The sequence below is a fragment of the Euwallacea fornicatus genome, chromosome 6 (genome assembly GCF_040115645.1).
Source record: "Euwallacea fornicatus isolate EFF26 chromosome 6, ASM4011564v1, whole genome shotgun sequence".
In the NCBI taxonomy this organism is placed as follows: Eukaryota; Metazoa; Arthropoda; class Insecta; order Coleoptera; family Curculionidae; genus Euwallacea; species Euwallacea fornicatus.
Window position 1 is genome coordinate 3,326,811 of NC_089546.1, and position 26,445 is coordinate 3,353,255.

The 26,445-nt window shown below is 37.0% G+C and overlaps 1 protein-coding gene across 1 annotated transcript in view; it reads left to right on the top strand.

Moving 5' to 3' along the window:
* Window positions 1–26,445, top strand: part of LOC136339784 (uncharacterized) — a 167,444-nt gene that overhangs the window by 95,465 nt on the left and 45,534 nt on the right. The window contains exon 2 of the mRNA XM_066283268.1: window positions 11,741–11,796. The gene's annotated coding sequence lies outside the window, so the exon portion shown is untranslated. The remainder of the gene's footprint in view (window positions 1–11,740; window positions 11,797–26,445) is intronic.

Below are 26,445 nucleotides of genomic sequence, written 5' to 3' on the forward strand. Positions count from 1 at the left end.
GACATGCAACATGCAATTCAGGCCATGTAATCGAGGCAGGGGACGTATAGACGTCATGCAATTACAGGTAATACCTAGAACCTAACTGTTAGTTATGGCATCGTCGTGGTGATAAGACAAAGCTTAAGTGGTTCTGGAGAATCTTACGAAAATAGTTACCATCCGATTTTTTCTTCCTTTATTCCTTTATATCGTTCAGGATCAAGCTCTAAATATCACTCTTGTTAATTGTCACCTTCCAGGAGATTACCCCTTTCAACTGTAGAAGGATTCACTCCTCATTCAACTCCAAATTCAGGGGTTTAGGCGATATTTTAGAGATTGCACTATTAAAGAGATGAGCAATGTATATGAAGTGTAAAATATGCTGGAGAAGTCTCTATCAAATCCTGCCTGTGCGACTGATTTATGAGAGTAAAAACGTTTAGATGTGGGTCTCTTGTTGAGCCTCGATGATAAATTTATGGCCCTCTTCGCCAATTCGAACTCAACTGAAAAATTTACAGGATTTATTATCATAATTTGTACTCGTGTACAGGGTTTTTGAGAACTATGGGGTCAAACTTTTTAATAACTGTTCACTGCAACAATAGAAGACATCATCTGCGTACAAGAACCCGCGTCCGCAAATGTCTCCCTAAAGCGTTGCGACGTCATAATGCTGTAAGATAATCATGTGCGTAAATATTTTTATCGAGTTTTAGTAAGTTTTATTTTAATTTACTTGTACCAAATAACACTAGAGCAGTTGTTCAAAATGTCTGCCTTGCACCTCTTTAAACGACGTACATACATGCACCTTGAGGACTTCAAAAGCCGCAGTGATTCGTGCAATCAGGTCCTGGAGTCATAAACAAGAGACTTCATATGTCACCGCAGAAAGAAATCTATAGGTGTTAGATCGGGTGACTTAGGGGGCCCAGGGAACTAGATCACCTCTGCTGATCCAATGTTGTCCGAACCGCCGTCAAGCAGCTCTTGCGCTGCAATTTCTTGCTCTATATGCCAGATGCGTATCTGCAAATTCTTGATTGGTGTTGTTCTCCATAAAGACCGACTACTTTACGAACTTTTTAAAATTTGCAAAAATAACGAGTGAATGTGTCAAACTAACGATCGAGAATTTCTGTTATCAGTCTTAGCAAAGATAAACATTCAGCGAAAGTACTTGATAGGTACATTTATGTTCAAAGATGACATTTTGATCAATTTTTGTATCGTTATTTTGTAAAAACAAATCAAAATAAATGTATTAAAACTCGATAAAACACAGTTTTACACATAACTGTCTTAAAACATCATAAGGCCGTAATGTCTTAGGGGGACATTCACGGATAACGGTGCTTATATTCAGATATCTTCTATTATTGCACTGGCCAACACTTACAAGATTGCTTCAATGGTTCTGAAACACCCTGTATAAGAGATGAGTGACATGGCGCTGAGCTAGTGCTAAAATTTGAGCAGCAATGGTATAAACTAAATGAAATAAAATATTTAACTGATTGTAGTTACCACTGTAGGTCCTTATGGTTTAGAAATAGCTACGGTGCCAAGGGTCGAACAATGCCATTGCGATGTAGATTCTTTCTTCCTTGCAACAAGTTAAGGGAAATGCAAGAGGGTGTCAATTTGAAGTCTCTCCATCCTGTATAAGGAAAAAACTAGAACCATTTTATTATATTCTGAGGAATTGAAGTTGCGAGGAAATATTCTACAGGTTGCCGATATCGGCCCCAGGCAAAGTTTGATTGACAGTCGGGGTGTGAATGTCTTAAACTAGCCTTACAGAAGTCTGATGAATATTTTCTACTCAAAAAAAGTAAGTTATTCGAGAGGTAACCTGTCCGATTCAAAGAACCGTGGATTAATACAGAAGAATATTTCACTGATCAAGTAGCTGATATGGGTAAATAAAAGATTTAGCGAGAAGATAGTATCATTAAGAGATTGAACTACTTTTGATGATATCACGTTTAAGGCGAACTTTTTGAAATCTGTAAATCGGAGGAAAGTCGCCTAGCGCCAGTGGTATTAATAAAATACACGTTCCGACGAGACAATAATAAGTTTGTTCAGGCATGTGGGAGGGCTTAGGATTTAATTTTAATCTCCGAAATGAAGAAATATGTAAAAAAACAGTTTTAAAATAGTTTTAAATTGTTTAACTGCTCTACCCGAAATAACGCAGGTTAATTCAGGTTAGTAGTAATAAGGTTGCAAAAATCTGCGGGCCGTTATCATTGGTGGCACACGCCTTAAATTTCTTGATATGTCGAAAAGACACACCACAACATTTGCATTATACGATGCGTTTAAAAAAGGCGGGATCGAATTTAAGGGGCTTATAAAGGACGTTGTGGTAAAGAGTTTTTGCATAAATACCTCTAGTCGAAAATAAGCCGTTTCGCCTCTAGTGCAATTTTTGTGTAAATGTGTAATGTTTCCTCGTTAGCGCTGAAACACATCGATATTTAAACAATCTTTATTAAAGATAACGCAGAAAATGATTCGAAATAAAATAAACACGTTTATCTCTTCTAATAAGTTTTTTACCAACAGTAACTTCTAACACGACGTTGGTAAAAAGCGATTTTATTTATAATCGCACCGAATTGTCGATATCATATTTTACTATAACATGTTGCTCCTAAACTCTTGCAATGCCCCAATTTGCGTTTAAAGAGTATGCAGATATGCATCTTATTTACGGCAAAGTAAGATGTGACGCTAGAGAAACTGAGTGTCTTTATGCTCATTTACCTTAGTCCACCGTCGGTTAAGAGAAAAAGACAGCTTTAAGCCAAAATTGCTAGTGGCCTTTAAAGAAGAGGATTTACGTAAAACTGAAGAATATCCTATCCACGCGTGTAATGGGGCATCAGATGAATGCTGCCTATTCAATAGGGTGGCGGTTGCTATATGAAGAGCAATTGCATCCCTTACTGCCTTCAAAGACCGGCCACGGACAGAATTTTGTTGATGTTTTTTGCAACGTATGCAAAGAGAACCAGATTTCGGTTCAATAATTTTATTTGCCGATTAGGCTTGTTTTATCAAGGACGCCAGCTTCAATAGTCGGAACAGCGACATATGGGACGGTGACAATCCTCACGCTAAATAGATCAGATCACACCAGAATCCATTTGCTATTAACCGGTATTTTTGGTGACTTTTTAATTAGTCCGTTTCTGCGTCCACGTCGGTTAATGGGTAACATCCACCTAAATTTTTTGCTGAAAAAGGCACGCATTGCAATGGAAATATGGGATAAAATAACGTTTCAACATGACGATGCACCTGCATCTAAACCTATAATTTCCGGGGTGATGCATCGGAAGAGGAGGGCCTATCAGTTGGCCAGCGAGAAGTCCCGATTTAATATCGTCGGATTTTTTCCTTTCGGGTTATATCAAGTCGACAGTCTATGAAACTCTTGTAACCACCCACGAGGAACTGTTAGGAAGAGGAATGGCAGCCTATCTTTTCGTGTCAGAAGGTTCACACGTGCTGCAAAGGGTGCGCGATTCCATCACCCGACAGGCAAGTTTACGATGTTTCTAATGAAAAATACTTAAATATCGATGTTTTTTAGTATCAATGAGAAAACATTACATTCTTGGACAAAAATTTCTCCAGGATCAAACGGCCCATTTTTGAGCAGCGGTTTATATGCAAACATTTTTTACCGCAATGTCCTCTATAATCTCCTCATGTTTGGCCCCACCTTTTCAAAACACCCTGCATATTATACGCATAACATTGGCCTGAGCAATTAAAAAGATTTTTTTATTATGATGCCTTGTATCTAGCAATTGAAGCGATCTCTAACGCACGCACACAGTAGTGGAAAAATGTAGAGCAACTTAATATAATTAAAGCTTTAGTAGTTGTGAACATTTAGGTATAGGTTCAATATGAAGCCAGTGTATGTCCGAACACTTCTACAAAAAAATTCTTTATTTTAATTTTTTCATGGAATTTTATATTAACAACAGTATTTTTTAGTGAAAAAAATAGAGCAACTTATCAAATTGTAGGGAATAATTGTTATAAAATTTATTTCATTCTTGATACGCAATTGGTCCAAGTGCCTTGAAGCACACATTCATCAGTGGAAATAAAAGAACGTGTTGTTGATACGTATAGAAGTGGTCAAAAGCTAGCAAATGTTGCTGGTGCATTTCATATGCAAATGAGGGTGGACACACGTGATTCAGACCTTGCGAACCGGAAGTCCGGAACGACGTCCATCGCAAGCCGTCTGTGAAACTGTCTTTAATTAGAGTATTTTAGAGGATATTGAATTGCAATTCAGGTTTAACACGTTGCAATCTTGAGTTTTCCTAAACTATTGTCCAGTAATAATCCGCATAATACCAAACCACCACTCGAAACGCAAATCGACGCGCTTCGCTTTCCAGCTTATACAGAAAATAAGTATGAATGACGTTTTTGACATTGAACGTGTCATTTGGTCTGAACGGTTACTTTGATGAAGTGGCCACAGTGACAGCGCCATCACAATGACAAAGGGCTTTGCACTTTTAATCTAGTGCACTTTGTCACAACCACGGTTTAGGTCGGATACGTGCTAACAATGCCCATTATGGTGGTAATAGCCAGGGTTCGCATACAACTTTTGGTGTATTGAGCAATGGTTTGTGTATGCGACAGGGCTTCAAGTGAACAACGAAAAATAATTCACCTTTGAGATAAAGTGCCGTTTCACCGAAACTCCGTTGGCAGTTATATTATAGTGAATACAGCGCTATGAATGGATAAAATGGCTTTTAATTCATTTTGCAACCGACGCCGAATCGAACGCGAACTTTCTCCGACTGTTAACCATATATTTACTTCTTCGAGTCTGTCAATGTTGATCATTAATCTAGTTTCAAACAGATGCCTACCTACGCTATATATGGTCATAATCAGCTTCCATCAATGAAGTCATATGCTTAATTAACTAGAGGTTGACCACATGCCTGCTGATCTATTTCGAATTGGAATCTGAAATTTCGGTTTTATTAATTAAAACTATTATGATATTAATTAAAATGCGATAATGGTGTGTTTTGATTTAATTTCCAGCCAACTCATTAAAATTCGAGTGTGTTTGGGATCACATTATAATAATTAATATATGTTCATCTGCTATGCCCCTACCTAAATTTCTATTTATCTAGTAACGTTTTTGATTTAGAGAATGTGAATGGACGGTTCGAAAAAAAAAATCGAAACAGTACTACCATGAGATCAATCATCTGCAGCAAAGCGTTATTAACGAAGCAATACCCCCGAGATGGTCCCAGTCTCATTAAAATAAATGAAATGTAGGCACGTTTCTTCTGATCTCAATAACCAACAAAAAGTTTTCAATTATCGGACGTGCCCCTCGGTGGGCGAGGTAACTCTCCCATAAAAATCAAAACATTGGCGCACGACTCTCTGTGCCTCGAGAGTGTCTTCGGGGAATTCCATATGGAAGACCGGGACTATTGCAGGATTGCGATTGTTTGCTGGGGGATTGGTGAATAATTTATTTCACGAAGTCGGTTGTAAATACAGTTTTGCCAAAAGAAGAAGCATTGATTGATGTTTCACTATTTTGCAAAATGTATTGCCCAACTGCATTGAATATGTATTGCCGAATTTAGTGGATTCGAAGTTTCCAATAGAGCCCCTTCTCCGTGTAGTGGCACGTTATAAAAACACCGGAACAATCGGAAATAATAATAATTTGTCCATTGCTTCACCAACCACGCTTTGCCGCACTCCCGGCATACGCTCTGTAAGTTGTACTTCCACCATTTGTCTTATATATTCCTTACGGAACACGTTAAACTGATTTGTTAATTTGTCTCGCAGTCATCGCTGAAATAGTTTCGATGGAGCTTTCTCGGTTGCAAAAAGCGAGGTGGTGTTATACAGGTTGTCCAGTTTTTCGTAGCAAAATTTTAACCGCCTGTGCCGCATAAAAAAAATAATGTTAATTTGCTACATAAACTATATTCAAGAACCGTTTTGTTAAGGAAATACAGGGTGTTGAAGTTTTAAGTTTTTTTTTTCAATTTATCTTTTATGGTTCTCAAACTTTTTGAGACGTTCAGCTCCAAATTTTGAGCATAAGTTACTCTTTAGAGCCTACATAATTAGATAATACTAGATGATCGTGATAAATCCACGGGGTGTTATTTTTTGGGGTTATGACTCATTTTATCGTCCAAAACTACCCCTAAAGTTGTTATTGAGTATGTATCAATTTATGTAGATATCAAATTGACATTAATATTTATGGAAACTAAACATGCATTTTTTTTGCTTGAACACGGCGAGGCGGGAGAAAAAATCTCGAGGGAGACTATTTCTCCAGAATTGAACGAGGAATTCAAAAATATTTTTTATTTTCGGAAAAGCCAGTACCGTACCACTTTTCCTGAAAAAATATCAGTAAAATAGGAACGCCACTGGAAAAACTAAAAAATATTTTTTCCAGTAAAACATATGCGCTTTTTTATAGTCGTGAACACCTCCAAATTCTCGTTAAAGAATCGTTGGCCCTTCTTTGGCAAAAGTTTAGTATTTTCTATTTTTTAAATTAAATTTGAACCTCCTGTATCTGCTCAAGGGAGGCTTATTCGACGTTGGTTTATATAGCAAACTAGTATTATTTTTATGCGTAGAATTCATGGTTAAAATTCCGCTACAGAAAACCCGGACACCTTCTATTGTCAATCGTCGCCATCATCAAGGTATAAATAACTTTAAACGTTTTTAGTCACCATTTTGTCTCTCGACGTCTGGCTTCTGCCGAGACGAGCGAGATACCCAGAGGTACCAACAGTAACTTGACCTTCTAGGCTGGTTGCCGTTGTTGTTCAACTTGAAGGCGAAGTTGCGCCGTACGTTTAGGAAACACTCTGTAGAGAACTTAACGAATTCCGACCACTGCAGGCCTGGTCGTTGGAAGAATAACAAAACCGCCATTTAATTATATCCTATTCTGAGGCCGCCTAATTAAAACGACCGCCGACTCCATTGTCAACGAATCGTGTGAAATACCTGTGGAATATTACTTCTCTCCTCGTCGCCATATTAAACAAGGGTGTTGAACGAACGTCGGCAAACATCGGAGATGGGAGATGCTGTAATTTATTGAGTACACGGTACACGCGGCACATATACCTGGCCTTATCGTTGCACAAGATAACAAGAACCGCCGCCATCTTGAGCAAACACACGGACTAGTTTATGGTCACACATTATGGCCGCCCATTCCTTGAGAAATGCGTTCCGGGAATTAATTACGTACCGACGGCAAGGCAGCATGTGTTCCAAGTTCGATAAACAAGCTTTGCCTATGGCTTGCCTCGGTTGCATCAGGTGTTATGTGGTTCGCTTTGTGTACCAGGTCTCTTAATTTCGTATATAGCAGATCACTGCAGGCTGATATATTGCCGATCCCGTATAGCTTTTTTTGGACACGTCCAATATGGCGACGGTTAGTGCGAAGATCTCGGAAATGGCATGAGGCATAGATTTGGAACGAAAGATGTGTCTTCCCCAGTTTTTGCATACAATTTGATATGCGCTACCGCTCAAAGGAATTTGGGCATACCTATTTTATCGTATTACTTAAGTAAAAAGCTAGTAAATATTCCCTTTGAATACATTTAATCTCTTCTATCCGGCAGAGCATTAAAAAAAATAGCAATCAATGTTAGGCGGAAGACGTTATCATCTAGGAAACCACAAACGTAAACAAAGCCGTTGTGGGATGTGCAAAGAACGCAGGTGTAGCAGCAACTTAACACGATTCAGAGGGAAATTTTGAATTTGTTTTTGTTATTTTTATTCCCTCTAGTGACGATAACTTTGCATTCTCGACAAGTTGACATAATATACTGCGCGACATAGAAAATTGAACATCCCGTAAAAATGGTTTTATTTAAATAATTTTTGGCATGCATATTTGTATATGGGAACACAAAAAACGATTAAATTTTCAGCCATATTTATCAATGTATTTACGAGTTATCAGAAATATCAGTTTTTTTTTTAACTATAAAATTGCAATAAAATATCAACAATATGACTGCAAAATATCATTTATTGGTGTATAGTGTGGTTAGAAATTGCTTTTAGGTTAATCGAATATGTTCAGAAGCAGAATGCAGCGAAATTTCATCAGTTCAACGAGTTTGAGGGAGGTCGAATAGTGGGTATGGTCGGTCATATAGGGCAATCGCTATTAGATTGAACCGTAGCGCAGACCACTATAGTGAGATGTTGTCAGGCATGGTTCCAAGAAGAGCAAATAGACAGAAGGAGGAGCACTGAACGATCCCGAAGAACCACAGAACGTCAAGATTGGCGTCTCCGAATTGTGGCCTTAAGAGATAGATTTGTCTCGTTAAGGAAGCTGGTTGATCAGTGGTTTGCTGAGTATGGCAGACCCATTGGAATTCGAGCCATTTTTTCGCCGAATAAGAAGTTTTGAACTGATTTCCTACAGATCGCATCTTGTTTTTCACCTGACCATCATCATCGTCAAAATCGACTGTAGCGATGTAGAGAACGACTACATTGGAATTTGGAGTGGGATAATATCGTGTTTAGTGACAAATACAGATTCTGTTGGGTATTCGTGTTGATCGGGCACGAGTAAGGGTGAGAGACGGTATCCCCAGTTTAAAATACAGAGGTATGTCCATCAGACTGTTAGGGTAATGGTTTCGGGGGCTATTGCATATGATAGCAGGCTACCTTTACTTTTTATTAAAGGCAGTATGACAGCTCAACGGTACATCCAGAAAATCCTGGAACTTCATCTCGTGGCTTATCTGGAAACTTTTGTCAATTCAGTTTTGCAGAAAGACAATGAACGGCCACATGTGGCTAGAGTGACTATGAACTTCTTTCAACAAAATGTAATCGATATGGTACCTTGCCCATCTCGATCTCCAAACCTCTCCCTGATTGAACATGTATAATGTATTGTAGGTAAAAGGTTGCATAATTTACCTCATCCCCACAAACCCTGGAGGCGTCATATCATGCTGTGCAGTTAGCCTGAAATGAGATCCCCCAAATGGACATCAATCACCTCATTAGATCTATACCTAAACGCGTACAAGAATGTATAAAGCACAGCGGACGACCGACAAATTATTATTTTTTTTTTTTTGGTTTTTAGCAATGAAATTTGTTCAATTTTTTAATGAAGTATTTATTCCAGCGTAAGAAACATGAATACCGAAAATGATTTAATTTAAATAAAACCATTTTTATGGGGTTTTTTCTTTGCTATGTCACGCAGTATACATCGAAATTAAAGTTAGCGTACTTACGATTCGTAGTGATACGTTCGTGTATGAAATAAAGTGATAAAAAATTAAAAATAATGTTTAAAAGAAGAGCACTGGACATCTAAACGTACGCCCTTATAGTGGCTTATCACAAGAGTAGCAAAAGCAACCGACGAAATGCCAGATAATTGCATTTAATTCACTTCAAAGGTGACTACATTGTAAAAAAATACTAAACATTTTGCTTACAAAACTGATAGTTTTGTAAACAAAGAATGGAATGGCAGATCAAGAGTGACTACGTCTGCAGATGATCGTGCAATGGCGTTGATTAGTAAGAGAAACAGACGTGACACTGCTCCAAAGATAACTGCAGAAATAAATATTACGCAGTCAAAGCCAGTTAGTACTTGTATGGTAAAACGTCGCCTACAGGAATATGCTCTTCATGAACGAATAGCCATTAAGAAACCCTTCTTACGCGATCGAAATGAACAAAAGCGACTTGAATGATTCCGGGAACACCAACATTGGACGATAGAAGATTAGGACAAAGTGCTATGGACAGATGAATCGAAATTTAAATTGTTCAGTTCACGAAGACATGTGTTTGTTCGTAGATCGGTGGGTGCACGTGCAAGAGAGAAGCGTCCCCTGTCTAGTGTTAAACATGGAGGTGGTTCAATCATGGTTTGGGGTTGTTTTGCTGGCGCAGCTGTAGGTGGAACCGTGACAATCGAAGGGATTTTGAGAAAAGACGGATACCGTGACATTTTGGAAACTCACGCAGTACCTTGTGGACTAATGCTTTCGGGTCAGAATTTTGTGTTGCACCAAGACAATGACCCGAAACACACATTTAAATTATGCAAGGAATTTTTACACAATTTAGATATGGAAGCCAGTCAAAAATTAATGGCTTGGCCTCCGCAGAGCCCGGATTTACACCCAATTGAATTGTTGCGGGATTAATTAGACAAAAATGTCCGACAATTGACGTCCACATCAGCTAATGATCTAAATCTAAAATTTTCCATTAACTTCCATAAAGAAAAGAACAAAATCCGTTTCTTCCATTTACATTAACAGCCAACGGGCTAGACCGTAAAGAGTCGAAAAAAATTTAGAATTCTGGCATAAATGTTATAAAACTTCGAATTTGACAAAAATAATCGGGTGAGCCACTTTTTTTGGAACTCAGTGTATAATGGTCCTGCACTAAAGGAAGTATATTAGGATCGCCAGATGAGAACCAATTCGAAAAGTACAAATAGCCTCATAAACATCCCCCCCTCTTGGCACTCCCACATGCACGTGTTAACACCAGTTATTGCTAAGCCGAATCGTTTAATATTGAGACCGTTAAGAGCGAAAGCAAGACAAGGGCCCCCCGAGCGAAATGCAGCCCTGCAATCTCCGTGCAGGCCTTAGGGTGCAATCAAACTTAAGCCGACAATTGTGCGTTCATTACAGGGCCCCAGGGCGCAAATCTGGCCAATACAAATTATATCCGGCTGAGCGTGCATGTAGCCAACCCCGGAATAAGGGGGTTGCCGAAACCACCAGCGTTTAACGCTCACTATGAGGATTTCAACGGGGCTTATCCTGCGAATTCCTGACAGTTGCTCCTGTCGGATTTGAATAATCATGGTTTTGTGCCCCTGTTTTTATTGGATTTATTAAGGGGGAAATTGAGTTTGGATGTTTTTGTTGATGTTCAGTTGCCTGTATCTCGGTCTAGGGAAAATTTCTAAGAAGGTGATGCGCTATGGTTCTACTTTCTTGAAAGCAGTCTGGATGTGAAGAATTGGTCAGCAGATTCATTGTAGAGACTTCCGCTAAGTCAATTACAGAAGTTTACCTGAACTAACCTGAACTAACCTGCATAACCAACAGCTGTTTCTAAAGTAATTTAAACCGTTAAATTTGAAATTTAAAATCGTCCTTTAAAATTGATTCTAGTTTTAGAGATTTTTAAGACATTTATTTTCTGCCATTATTTAACAAACGTATTCAATTCAAAATTATAAATTGAAAAAAGAGGGTCATTGGACTGAGTCCAGCACTAGTCGATCAGCATGCCATCATCCAAATATTCTTAATATCGTTTTTCGATTTTTACCATATCTTAGTGTTGTCGCTTTCCTTGCTCGTCGCTTGTGTCATCTGAGTTTTTAGGAAAAAATCCTGATGGGAAGGCTGAAAATGTATTTTGAGAGACATTCGAACTTCAATTCTGTGAAAATTTTGCAACAAATCCTCCACGATTTGTTTAAAAGCTGAAGATGTGTGGTTCTGAAGAAAGTTCTTAATAATCTTTGAAATGATGCCCATGCTGCCACTTCATGTGTTGTTAAACATTTTGTAAACTCTTTGTCTGCTATTAATTTTCGAATATCAGACCCAATTAATATACCTTAAATTTTTAGGTATGACAAGTTACGAAACAACTTCATTCAATGCTGACAAGCCGGTCCTTTCGCAGGTGAGTGTTTTGACAAAGTTCTTGATCGGACCAAGTTCGATGAAGCAGATGACCAAATAAAGATGTAGATGACCCTTCGCAAACTAGAACCATTCATGATAAACAAATTGCATATTTTGATTCGGTATATTAAATAATGGTAAAAAATTCTTATCTGTTCGGGTCCAAAAGTTGACCGAATGTTGTTTTCAGTCGTTTATTCGAGATTATAACATCGTAAACCACATAAACTGCTCCTTACAACATAAAAATGTTGAATACACGAACTTATGGCTTAGTGAGAAGGATACTAAGCTATTTATAGGTTGCCCTAGTCTAGCCTTTATTCTGGCCTGGCAGGAAAGCTAGGACCATCGGATATATGTTCACCACGGAAAGTTCAAACTGGCGCGGCACTGTTCAAAAGTAGTTGCAAGCTACCTGCTATGCGTTTTACTACAATTTACTCATAACGCGATTGGCATACCATTAGGCCTCAAAGGAATACCATAGGCCCGTCATCTTTTTTTAAATTAATTTTCTTCATTTCAAAATCATCTACCAATAAACAATATGAAAATTGTTATTATAAACTTGGCGAACATTGAAAGGAATGCTGTTTGTATTCGCTACATTATGATATACATTTCAAGCAAAATGAAAGGTTTATTTTTCTACCTGAAGAATACGTTTTCGTTTTCTAACAAGTCCCATTCCATAACACGATATAATGCATTATTCTGCCCGTTTAGAGCTAATATGAGTGAAATTATAACGAAATTCTGGCGTTATCGGCTTTATTGTAAGAATAAAAATGTAGAGACAGTTCGAAATGAACTAATTCTTGAAAAATTACTAATTTTCTGTAATCTTTGTGTGAAGTTAAAGAGCCAAGGCCAGGAAATCTGGATTAACTAAAAAGAAAATAAATCGTTTTGGGCTTCCAACGCACCACTAAGTCTGAAGGGAATTAAAAAAGGATAAAAAATTTTCAAAAAATTAGCGATGTCTTCATCACAAAGTTCAGTGGTAAACGATTCGGTTGTTAAAAGCCAAAATAGTTTTGGTGCGGATCTTGCTCCACACGCAACTTGCTCAAAAAGGGTCCCATCTCTTTTCAAATGGTCTCCATCTATGGCAGAACTAACTGCATTTACGACTACTGCTTTTGAGTAAAGAAAACGCATATTAGATTAATTATTATCTTTATATCGATAGATAGAGACACAACTGTACGTTAGACGGTACAGAGAGCAGATGTCTACAGTAAATACGATATCGGTGAGTCCCGACAAAGGATGTGTACATAGGACCCAGAGCAAACAAGTTTTAGTCTCGCGGATTTTCCCTATACTATGTTTTATATTCCCGTGTCTTCCATCTCGTTTTTTCCATTCCATATGTCTATGTCAGAGGGAGAGGGACACACAAGGAAAAAGCGGGACAAGAGATTAAAAATCGACTATGTCGAAATGAATTAATGGTAGATATCAGGTCTGGATTAAGCACACGTTTAACCTAAGTTTTAATTTATTAATGAAGACTCTATCAAATTTTAAAACGTTGAAGCCGGACCTGCTAATAAACGGGTCAATGCAATTTTTTTCTGTTGAGAAATCGATGCCGGCATAGTAATAATTGATTTATTTGCCGTAATGTTTAACAAAGTCTTGATTCAATTTTAATGTACTCGGCGAGCACTTACTTAAATAAATTATTCAGATTATATTCATATTAATGACATCTCTATAACTGAATCGGTCGTTAATGAAAGGGAAGTGACCACTTAGCGTATTTGCATGTGTCGGTTACTGAAGCATGAAGCAATACGCTTGAGGATGGGAACCTCATTTAGCTCTCGACTTGGACGAATGGAAATTCCAATGGTTCTTGTGACAATTAGAATATGGACTTATGCGTTAATGGGTTCGTTCAGACAAAGTAAATTACACCGACTGGCTTGGGAAAAGTGCCATCCTCGCCGTGAAGAATGCTCAAAAATGGTTCCGTTCTGCGAAGCTAATGCTTGAAAAAAAAACGCAGAGCGTATGGGATATGTAGACACATTAAAAATATAACGAGAGACTCAATTTTTAGCACTAATTGTAACTGTTTAATGAGCGAAAAAATGCCCTCAGCATGAAGAAAATTTAAGGACACATGCCAGTATTGAAATCCTAAGCTTCGCAATAATACAGGCAAATGAAAACCGACCCTCGTTGTTTGTTCAAGAGATCAGCACTAGTGTGAAGGGTTCTTATTCCTTCAGATCTCTGGCGGCCAACAGTTGATGACGTTACATTTAAAGCCCCAGTAGCTACTATTGCGAAAGATCGGTGGGCTTTTCAAAAGAAAAGTTTAATTGAAAGTGTGGGGTGCAAAACGGTTCGGCAAAATTTACAGTGAAGTATGGATAAGACCTGGAAGTGTGTTAATTCGAATTTAGTGATTTGAGGTCGAATCATCGCCTTTATTACAAGGAGGTAAACAGAGGAGCGCAACTAACAAGAACCACCATCCGCGCTATGGACGAGTTCAAGGGTCCTGAACGTAGACGGTCTTCTAAAATTTAGGATTTTATTCGAATTCCCGAATTAACTCACCCTTATTTTACCATTGCACAAAAATCGTATGAACTAAGAAAGAGAACTGCAGTAAGAATATTAACCATCACGAAAAGAAAAAATACGTTTTCTTCCTTAATTCAAATATTTTCTACAATAGTTTCGCTCTGTCGGCACAACTCCAACATCATTTGTTGATCAACAAATGATATTTTTATTGATTTGTTGCTTTATTTCTTTGAGAAATCCAGAACTTCTGAAGCTCGCTTGAGTCTTATTTATATGATGAAATATTCAATAAGCAATTAACGTTTCAATTACAAAGTAACCCCATCGCCTCCATCAGTAATTACAAGTGGAGATAGCCACAGGCGAGCACAGAATATTATTTAAATCAGGGGTTTTCCAAGTGGGCGGAAGCGCCCCCCCACCGGTGGTCTGGCAAAGGGGACGATTTAGATTTCGCTTAAACTTGGGTGGGGTGGAGGGTGCCAAATAATATTCCGCTGTCAGTCTAAAAATGGATTATCCTTTAAATCTAGATATTATAAATCTCTAAGGAAAACATGTTTTAATTGTGAGTAAAGCAAACGTTATCCTAATGAAATAATGTGCAATTATCGACATACAAGAATACGTAACGCTATTTACTTATTATTCTACAGGGTGTCTCAAACGCGATGGTTTTAAACGGTATATCAGTTATTATTAAAGTTAAAGAGATGCAGTTTTCCCAATTCCGAGCCTTTCTATCTCTACCTTTGGTGGACGATTTATTTCTTTTCGTTTGCCATTTCCGGATAATATCGATAGCTATCCCTCCTCTCCTTTCGAATTCCAACATATTTGTTCCTACCAATAATCGCTTCTATCTTCCTCTGCCTTTCTCTGTTTATGTTATGTCAGGTGATATGTCTTCTCTATTTATAAAAGAATTCTCAACAACTAGGAACTTACTGAATATGCCCCTTTAAGATAAAACATTCAATATACATATTATTCCTGTTATGTATTAAATTCGAGTTTTGTTGTACAGTTATGCTTTTAAGCACTGCATAGATGCTCATTGGAATGATTTGATTTACCCTGGAAAATAGTTGGAACTAAACCCAAATCCTTCGCTAACTCTCTTTTATCTCTTCTCTACGTTCCAGTTTTTAGTCTCAATTACCTTCATCCCTATTGAGAGGCTAACCAGTTGTCTCTTTTGCCAAAATTCTTCGAAACGCGCATATGTATGTATGAACCTAAATATTCACAAAAAATGTAGAACATTATAAGTGTGAGCCATTTTTAAAAGATTCTATATGTACGCTGGAATTTTTGTACGTTTATTTTTTAAATCGTCATTTTTTCAACTTTTATTTTCTTGCTTGAATATTGTGAATTAAGAATTCCTTAGACGACTCAAAATATCATCTTAGACATTTTAATATGATATAGTGACTCTATGCAAACATCAAAAGAAGTGTGAAAATCCGAAAGTAAGATGGTCCAAAACTACAAACAATGGACAAATAATTCTCCATAGTTTTGATTATTTCCAAGTATAATCATTAGAGCTTTCAATGTGACTCTTCTTCGCTTTTTCCATTTAACAGGAAATTAAGACACTTAAATATTATTTTTACATCCCAATTCCTCAAGAATTAGTAAATAAATATCAAAACTAAATATGTAAATGTATACTATTGAATTAAGCGGGATTAGTGATCTACCTTTTCCTCTACGCCTATGTCTTTACCTACCTATTAGTGAAACTGGATGAAATTTAAGGATTAGGGACATATCTGGTTTATTTTATTAGCAACGCCCAATGCAAAGTAAATAAATAGGCTTTAAATATACAATTATCGATGATAGCCATGAAATTTTTCTTATCCCTGCTACCGCTTTTTAGAATTAAACAAAAAGTTTAGGAGATTCATTTTAAAATTATTTAAAGATAATATTTCTTTGACAATCAGTGGCGTCGATGTTTTAGTGGTAACAAACACGTAGTATATACTGACTGATAGGGGTCACTGAAATGGATATTTCTCTGTTAAAGACGCATTGATCCATCGATTTAGTACCCATTGAATAGCTTTCGACATCCTCTGTATTCCAGAACTCACGTCTACGCGAAAAACTAAGTAGCAATTCTGCGATTTGAAGATTCAACACTGAGTAAAATTTGGTCCAGGTTAGTTCAAATTGGTTTTCGTTCTAAGCTGTTCAAAGCGACCTTATCTAATTTGGAACATGAAAATATCATTATTGTAATGATTAAACAACGTTATCGGGGGGCTGCAAAAATGTGATTATTGTGGAAGCTAAATAGATCATCTTTGAACGTCAGATTGCATGAACATTTTAGTTGTTTAATGGAATATCAAAAAATATTAGTGCGTCTGGCAACACCGTATGTTGTTTAATACACCGTCGCATTCAATTACACATAGAGAAGTTAGAAGGAGGAGAGCGGAGGGATCCCCATATATCTATACTTAATACACAACGCCCAGATTGTCGGTAATTCGATTCCGGTTTACATTTGGTTCTTTAGGCATAATGGCTTTTGTATGTTCTTTTCAATGTACGATTTTTGCTTTATAAAAGAGGGGTCTGCAATGGCTTCCGACTTTTGCACAAAAGGGGGAATCACGGAGTGTGTAACTTTCAGCTACGTTGGTTACAGCTTCGATGAGCCAATGAAATGGCTTGTTGACCAAACGTAGATACAGATGTATATACTGTGTACGAAAAGTCCGGCAACCCTGAAGTGTCTCGAAAAATATACAATTCATTAAAACGCCTTGCATAAAAATAAAGGGTGTTTAAAAATTCTACCATTCGGCCGCATTCAGAAATATACAAAGCGCGCTACAAAGTAGCAGTGGATTGAAGTTACGTTTGTTCTTATGGGGTGACGAACGATTAAGGGCAATTTCTGATCATCCTCGCATTTAAATACATTTTATGTAACACGTGTTATGTTTAACTCTAGCAGTTCGGCAACTACTGCGGAATTAAAGAAATAAAGAAAAAAAAAATTATTCTCTGTAAATGGACTTATTTTTGTAGAGGCAAGTGCTCAAAATGTGCCCCCTAAACAACTTGACAGTGAGCTAAATTGTAATAAAATTTCTCAATAATATGTTCCGGCATTTCAGCAATAGTGAGACGGCATTCGCCAGTAATCCTTCTTCTTAACCTATTTAAATCTGCCGGTTTCGTGACGCACAGCTTCCTTTTTAAGTGGCCCCATAGAAAATAGTCAAGAGGCGTCAAATCCGGCGATCTAGGGAGCCATTCCGTGTCACCTCCATGTACCATCCACCGGCTAAGAAATGTATTATCCAAGTAGGCTCACATCTGAAGTCCAAAATGAAAAAAAAACACTTATTTTTCTGTAATTAAATGTTCGAAATGGGCATGTGCTTCTAGACCACTTCAGTAGGCTCGTACTTGTCTAAAATGAGGAGGTGCGCCGTCCTGTCGCCGGAAACGCATTATTATAAATAATTATAATCCTCGACAATTGAATATAAAGTTACGAATCAAATAGTAAATATTGGTGATGGCGGACAAAATAAACTAAATAAAGCACATCAAATAATAGAGACGTCAACATTGACAAAATCTGGCAGAAAAGGCAACAATTATCAACCAAGTTAATTACGTTCAAACAAAAAGAATCAATAAGCTCTGGTCACACAAAGAAATACGCCAAGTTGAAGTTTGTAAACCTTCTGTTTGTATTATTTGTTGACCAATCTTATTTATATATTCTACACAAACAGAAAAGGCTTGAAACCAATGCCAGTGCTTCGGTTTTGCGTGGTACGAGTACCTAAAGCGACGCGCTCGACAATTTACTCAAATTGTAATCGTATTGTAAATTTGCCTTGTAAACCGTTAATAGAGTATTACTAAACAATCCTAACTAGTGTATTTTCATTAAAATATTTAAACTATTCCACGTAAATATTTGGTGTTTTTTCACTTTATTGAAAAATGCGTGGTTTATGAATGAACGGGTATTTACTTTCACAACACTACTAGTTAAATCTGTAAATATGTGCACACAGACATCAGTTTTCCTCTTCTGTTTAGACAGCTAATATTTCTTGTGCCTTTCAGTAAATTTGAACAAAATTTTTATATTTACCTATTCACTTTATATATTTTGTAGGCTTAATAGGCTTTTATGTAATATTTTCAAACACTATAGAATAATCGAGTGACAATATTTATAAATCGGAAGGTAGAAATTGTTGATATGTGGGACGTAAAAACGCTTATTATCTGTTGAACAGACGTCGAGATCAAATGTGGCATGTTGAGTTACATATGCAACTGTGCATTATGCAGCTCTTTTATCTATTCCATCGACGAACTCACGGTTTTCGTATTGAATTAGCAAGATTTCGGCTCTGGCCGACGAAGGCGGTCAGGAAGAATACGAAGGTAAATCTTTTTTGCTCAGCTTTCCAGCCACTTGAACATTTTTCATTTTTTCAAAATTTCGCAGTAATAACGCCGAATTGTGCTGATTCATAATCTAGGATGAAGAATAGATCCATTATTTCAGATCTGAGACGAAAGATCAATTAAAACACTGGACTCAAAGGGGAAAATCGGCTCCAAAGAAGGTGAAAACCGTTCCATCAGCAGGAACAGTGATAGCTTCAGTTTTTGGGGAATATTTTTATTGATTGTCTCCCTAAAGGAAAAACAATTAACGGAGAATATTACATAAATTTACTATAGCATTTGAGGGAAGAACTTAGGAAAAAGCGACCGCATTTAGCGAAGAAAACCTTGCTTCATCATGAGAACGCAGAATTCCACACTTCCGTCATCGCGACAGCCAAAATCAATCAACTTGGTTTCGACCTTTTTCTTCGCCCACCCTATTCGCCAGATTTAGCCCTTTCAGATTATTTTCAATTTTCAAACTTAAAAAAATGGTTCGGTGTAAGCACACAAATAATGGAATGATGAAGTCCAGGATTAATGCCTATTTTGAAACATTCCAAGCTTCTCATTGTAAACAGCGTATGGAAGCCATAGAACATCGCCGAGAAATGTGTGTCAATCTCAAAGGAGACTATGTTGAAATATAATGTAATATTTTCCAAAAACGTTCTTAATTACTGAATCGCGTTCTTCTGAGACTATCCGCGTTCATGATCATATGCGTCAAATATGGACTTTATCCTTCGGATCGAGTTCAAACCCCACCCGGAAATCCAAAGCTCGGCCCGAAAGATGTTAGTTTTCTCGCCAATTAACGCCTAACTCATACGTTATGATAAGGCAATTTTGCCGATTTCTCAGTGTGATACGCCCAAAAACTCTACCTGCAAGATGTACATACAAATGTAGAAAAAAGGCAAAAGAGAATTAGGCAGCGAAAGACCAACGGGAAGTAGACAGCAGTTAAGCACTTAACCCAGAATTCTTAAGTCTTGTATTCCTATTCTATAGGATTCTATGGCAATCTAATAGTCTCAAATTTTAAATGTGCGAAAAGTAAAGTCCGAACTAACGATTATTTCGTTGTAATTTGGCAACATAGTAACATAGATTATATTTTACAGCTCAGCAAGCAGCGGGGGCATTTACCATTTATATCGTAAGACCTCAAACGGAAAAGTTGCACGAAGAGGAGCGAAGCGGACCGCCGGCGTCCGACCGCCCTTCCCCTTTGAGTAAACAACCAATCAGGGACCAGTCTGATAAAATCATGGGACCATAAAGCTATGCATGTTTGCGTCACATGCGTATTTGCTTGCCGTGTTTCTCCTTTTTTTAATCTTCGACGTTCAGGCGGCGCGCCGTAGTAAGGCGGCAACGTCAATAAGAGGTTTAAAAGAATTAGGTGGCAAACTCACTTCGTTTGTAGGTCAATAATGGATTTTTACGTTATAGGCATAATAACGATTTAATTACAACACCAAAGAGAAATATGTATAAAAATCTGTCACGGATCGGTCTTAGCTAACTGTAAAGCGCCAAATGGGACGACGACACAATGGTCATATTGGAACAATGAAGTAATGCCATGTTTGAATATTATGTGCCGATAATAACGTCGTGCATTAAAGGCGTTGATCGTTGGTTGGCGAAGAACACAATAAAGCCTGCCTCGTACGCCTAAGCTTCGCGGTTTATATACAGTTGCGTGCAAAAGTTTCGGTTCAAAGATGATTTTGTAAATAAATAACATGTAACACTAAAATTAAGGATTTGATATGTAGTAACATCAACTCCGTTAAATGTACCACTGAAATGAGCAAGTTAGAAATTTATTGTAAATATCAAAACATGGTATAAAAACAATTAATACTTTGTCCTGTTCAAAAGTATCGGGCCAAATAAATTTAAACAATAAAAATACACATTAGAACGTAATTTATAATGAACTTAAAAAACTGCAAATCTATTATTTAGTTAGTACTTTGCAGCCATTCCTTTTTGAACTGACTATTGCGGCACACCGATGTGGCATAGGCTCAATTAAGTTTTGTATTCTATCTTCTCTAACATTGTCCCATGCTTCTTGCACTTTTCCCCAGAAATCGCTCTTGTTAGATCAAGTTACAGTTCCCTTAATCGCCTTTAGCTCCCTCCATAAATGGTCAATCGGCTTCAAGTCGAGAGATTGACCTGGCCACTTTAGGACATTGAATTTCCTGGTACTAAACCAATTTTGTACTGGCCGAGACCGATACTTCGGATTATTATCGTGCTGAAAAATCCATCTTCGCGCATCATATTTTGACGGGCGAAAGGAAGCATGTGTGTTGTTAAAATATCTTTATACATGACAGTATTCATATTGCCACCAGTTTTAACAGTCGGACCGACACTTTGCCACGAAAACGCACCCCAAAGCATAACGTTACCACCGCCGTGTTTAACACTTGGTGTTTGCTACCTAGAATCGTATCTAGCACCTTTTGATTCGTTGTACACAACGTCTGGCATCATTTTCAAAGAAATTTATTTTTGCTTCGTCAGACCAAAGTACTTTTTTTCCAATCTTCTATACCCCAGTTTTGATGTTCCTTGTTGATGCAAACTTCAATCTTGCCTCCGTATTTTTTGAATTAATCAGTGGGTTTCTGGTACTCACTCATCCAACGAGTCCCACTTCCTTCAACCGAAGAAAAACGGTGCTGCGAGTGATGTTGGTAAGATATTCATCCTGTAATTCCCGAGTAATCATACTTTTTCGTATCGTTTTTCGTTTTGATTTTTATTAGACTCTCTGCACGATTAATAGTTTTTCTCGATCTTCCTAAAGCGTGTTTTCTTCTAAACTATTCGTCATTTTTCATTTTTAACAATATTGTCTACAGTTGTCTTTGCGATCGATAATAATGAATCGTTATCACGTGAATTTCTTCCTTCTCCATATAACTTTATTACACATTAACGTACTTGTGATTGAGTACGTTTTAGCATCTTAAGAAGATAAAATTCACTCTACTATTCACTCGTCACGAATTTATCAATATTTGCTTCAATCTCATCTCAAAAAGGAAAATAAAACCATTCTAATAATATGACCCAATCTTTGGAACAGAAAAATATTTCCTTCAATTTGCAACAAATTTATACAAAACTTTTGGTGCTCTATGTATACATACACATACACATATGCATGTACGTATCTTTATATAATTTACCTTTATATTTATTAATAAAAATATCAGTTGCTCACCAACCGTTCAGTGCATAAAACGTGATTATGAAATGAATATTTTCAAACAAAATTTTAGAATATCAATGTTGTTCCGTTTTAAACTGAACAAAAATGCCACTGATATTAGAGAAATGATTAATTCGACTTGGGGAGATAGTTCTGTTTGGTACTTCAATTGTCAGAAATTGACTTCGTGAGAGAAACTTTTGAAATGAAGACAATCCGCATCCGGGTGTAAAAAAATGTTTGCAGACAAAGAACTAGAGAGTTTACTGGACGAAAATCCATGCCAAACTGAAAAAAGCTTCCAGAGCAGTTAGGAGTGACTCACCAAGTAATTTCGGTTCGATTACATATAAGGGGAAAGATTCAAAAGGAAGAAAAATGGGTTTCTCACGACCCAACCAAAGACAACTAAAATCACAGAGTTGCTATCTGAAAGAACTTGATTTCCCGATATAAAAGAAAAAATTTTGTGTATGAAAACCCTAAACGTAGAAAAACTTGGGTTGATCTAGGCCATCCATCCAAACTAAAATTAATATTCATACCGAGAAAGTTTTATTATCTGTTTACTAGGGCTGGAAGGAAGTCGTTTACTACGACCTTATGAACCCTGGTCAAACTGTTACAGCTGACCGTTATCAAGTCCAAATGAAACAATTTAGTGAAGCTCCGGAGGAGAAAAGACGATTTACGGGTCAGGGAATTGAGGAAGTGACATTGTTGAATGACAATGCTCGTCGGCATACAGAAAAACCGACCCAGGAACTCATATTTTCCTTAGGCTGGGAAATTCTCTAGTATGCAGCGTCTTCTCTGGAAATGGCTCCTTGCGACTTTCACTCAGTCAGATCAATGCAGTCTCATGTAACTGACCTACGATCCCCTAAACTTGAAGGCGTTCGCTTATGGCATGATAGCAATTTTTCCTCGAAACCACTGAGCTTCTATTGCAATGACATCCATCATCTACGAAATAAGTCGCTAAAATCATAGATAGTAATGGAAATTATTTGGGTTATTAACATTCCCAAGAACTATGTTTTTGACGAAGCTTAATTTTATTTAAAAAATGCTCAATTTTTATTTATACACCTATTATTAACTCAAGCGAAATTGACGATGCGTAATGCTGCAGGCAGGGGTTTCCCCTGGATCAGAAATTGCTATTTTTTCAATTAAAAATTGCATTAATTATCACTTTGCCTCTCATCTGAGTAATTGATTTTATTTAGAAAAGTTTTATCATCTGCACATTTCCCTATATACAATTCTTAGTATTCTTCGCCTTTCGTCATCACCGGGTCAGAGTCGATAGAGAGAAAGCGAATAAGAAATAAATACGTAAAGATATTATACAAGAAAAACAATATATTTAAGAAATCTAATGATACAGAGATAAGTGGACTGTTGAATACATCTGGGAAAATAATAATAATAACTTCGCACACATTTGCTCTCAGCTTAAAATATTTGCTTTCTTCTTTGTTCTCTTCAATTTTGAAACCCATATTTTAATTCGAAAAGCAGAGCAAAGGCATTGTTAAAGGATTTATTTGTTGAACAAGTAAAATAGCTATTTCCATTGTCTGGCTCTCCAACCGCAGCAACGGCGAGGATGCCATTGTGACGATTATCTTAAGATGTTTGCCACGATGACGATAGGAAAGTTATCTTTTAAATTGTTTGCCTAAAGCTTCATTAACTTCAGACGTTTATGGCGTATTCATAAATTTATCTCGTATTAAACAATGTCGAGGGTAAATAATTTTAAAGAAGGAAAATACCAGGACAAAGTTTTCTGTTGAACAATAAAACTGAGCAAATAGAGCTATTTCTGGGCAGAAAAAAAATAGACGATGATGTAATCGAAGTGTTAAAATTAAGGTTGACGTAGGAGAAGACACAAAAAAAGCGAAATATTTCCAAGCGGAGGTGGAAGGTCCACGAAAATTACACGAAACCAAAGAGAAATCAATATTTATTTTCGATAATAAATAACAGTCGAATCAATCTTACGTGTCCTCTCTGACATTATAACAGTTTTACGATTTGGAATATCGTCAAAGTCCATGTAATGTTTGCTTAAGATACCTCACTGAATCTAACGACAAACAAATAAAGTAAAATGCAGAAATACCAAGAATTTAGGGTGGTAAACATGGATCAGTTACTTAAGACGTTCACATCCCGGTCTGGGCGATTCACTTTTATACAAAAATTTTTTGGGTTAAAAACTAATAAAGCGGATATGCAAATGTGCTTTTTAAATCTTCCCATAAGGATTTGACCTCCAAAAACAAGAACACCGATATCCTCGTCATTTAAGCATTCGAAGTCGATTCTCGCCAGCAAATCAGAGAGATACTTACTACTCTAACGTGAGCCCTATCTGATATAAAAATAAAATCGAATTTGTAAATATATTTTTTGTAGGGAACGAAGTGATTTTATAATACTATGCACCTGGCCCCCCTTTCAAAATAAAATTTGTGCCTACCGACATGTTTAAAATTGAGCGAGACAGGCAGAGGGTTTCTCTATAATACACAAAAATAGATTCACACCATCGTTTTAGGAAACTAATTAATAAAAAAAGGGTGAAGTTAGAACGATATCGCTTCCGGGCAAGCGATCCATCAGCCACGTGACCGCTATATTAGTGCTGGGTCACGTGTCAATAGGGTCATTATTAAAAATTTAGTCTAATGTGACCTCCGGTTTTGTTTAGTTTAGGTGTGCGTGGTAAAATGTTTTGGAGTGATATGTAGTTCCATTTATAGGGGCGGTCCAACGCGAACATTGAATGTGCTATCCAGGAAGTTGGTAAAGGGGAGAGACAATTAATTTCCATGTATGCTCGTATTTCTTCCCTGAATGTAAATGAAGTAATATATGGAATTTTAGGCAATAATATATAGGTATTTTGCTGAAAATTTTGATCATTTTGACTAATAATACGGCAATAGCAAATGGCTGGATTTGTGGCCGAAGCGCAATCCAAAATGTCGTGATGTGTATGCTACTATTAGTGGTAATACAAAGTTATTTGCTCACTTAATAAATTTTGTCGCGCCTTCAATGTCAACAACTTGATCCATATTGTTTCACGACCACCGTATTCGCCTGATTTAGAACCGTTGGACTTCTGGCTCTTCAACAAGTTCAAAAGACCGCTCCGAAGACATCGCTTCGACTCGATTGAGGAGTTAAAGGGCGAATCGAAGAAAATATCAAAGACTATCCCGGGAAAAGACTCCTCTGATTATTTCGAGAATTGGCAAAAAGGAGGGCATAAGTGCAACATGTCGGACGAGGAGTACTTTGAACGGGATGAAATTTATTTGAATTAGTAAATATTTTTCATTTTATAAATAAATTCACCATATTTTTTGAGCACAATAGTATCACCTGATGTTGCTTGTTTTTCTTTATTTTTATGCTTTGCGGAAAACGTAATGCACAATGAACATTCTTGTCAATTTCATTGACTAATTTTCTTGTATACCTCGAAAACATAATCGTCATAGAAAGGCGTTTCAAAAAACATCTGGTAAATTTAAGAGAAAAAAATCCCATCTAAACTTGAACCATAAGAAATGTCACCTGTTCCAGCAGGAGGTCAAATACTTGAGTCATAACGTCTCAGATCGCTAACACAAGCAAGATATCTACTATTCATTAAATGATAAGCCGTTGTCCTATTGAAGAGTGCGGTTGTAAGGGTTCGGTTAAGCTAATAAGCACATTTGAACCGTTTATTTAACAGTTTTAGGGGGATCAAATCATTCAACCAGCTACAACACGCTAAAATGCATTTCACAATCCAACCCTTAATCATTATCAATTATCACAAATCGATTATTAATAATTTGTAAAGTGTCAAAAGTAGTAGCTTCATTGCACATGATGTCACTTGGTCCACTATTAACATACTAATCACATTTAATTTTGAATACTGAATAAATATGAAAGTCTCAGATTCATCAACAATGTGCTTTCAAATTTTCCATTTTTCTTCTAACCTCCCCTCGTCGCATACATACATAATTTCACGGAAAAAGTTACGTTTAAATCGAATAGAGCGTGTGTATTTAAAATATGTGCTGGCACTCTGGCAATTTCCCTTGATATATTCCAAATCGTTACATAACAAACACATTAACTTGCCGCGATCTGAACCTCAACTGTGACCGAAATTGTTATTTCTTCTTATTGCTGGCAAAGCACTGGCAGAAATACGCTTTGAATACCTCGTTTCATCCACAAATAATCTAAAAGTACGCTTACTTAATGCCTGCTTAACGGTTATCACCGACTCTGACGTCTACACAAAATGTTTCATTTGCTCTGGCCTGGAAATGACAGTAAAATTTTCGTTATCATGTTCTCATTACGCTCTTC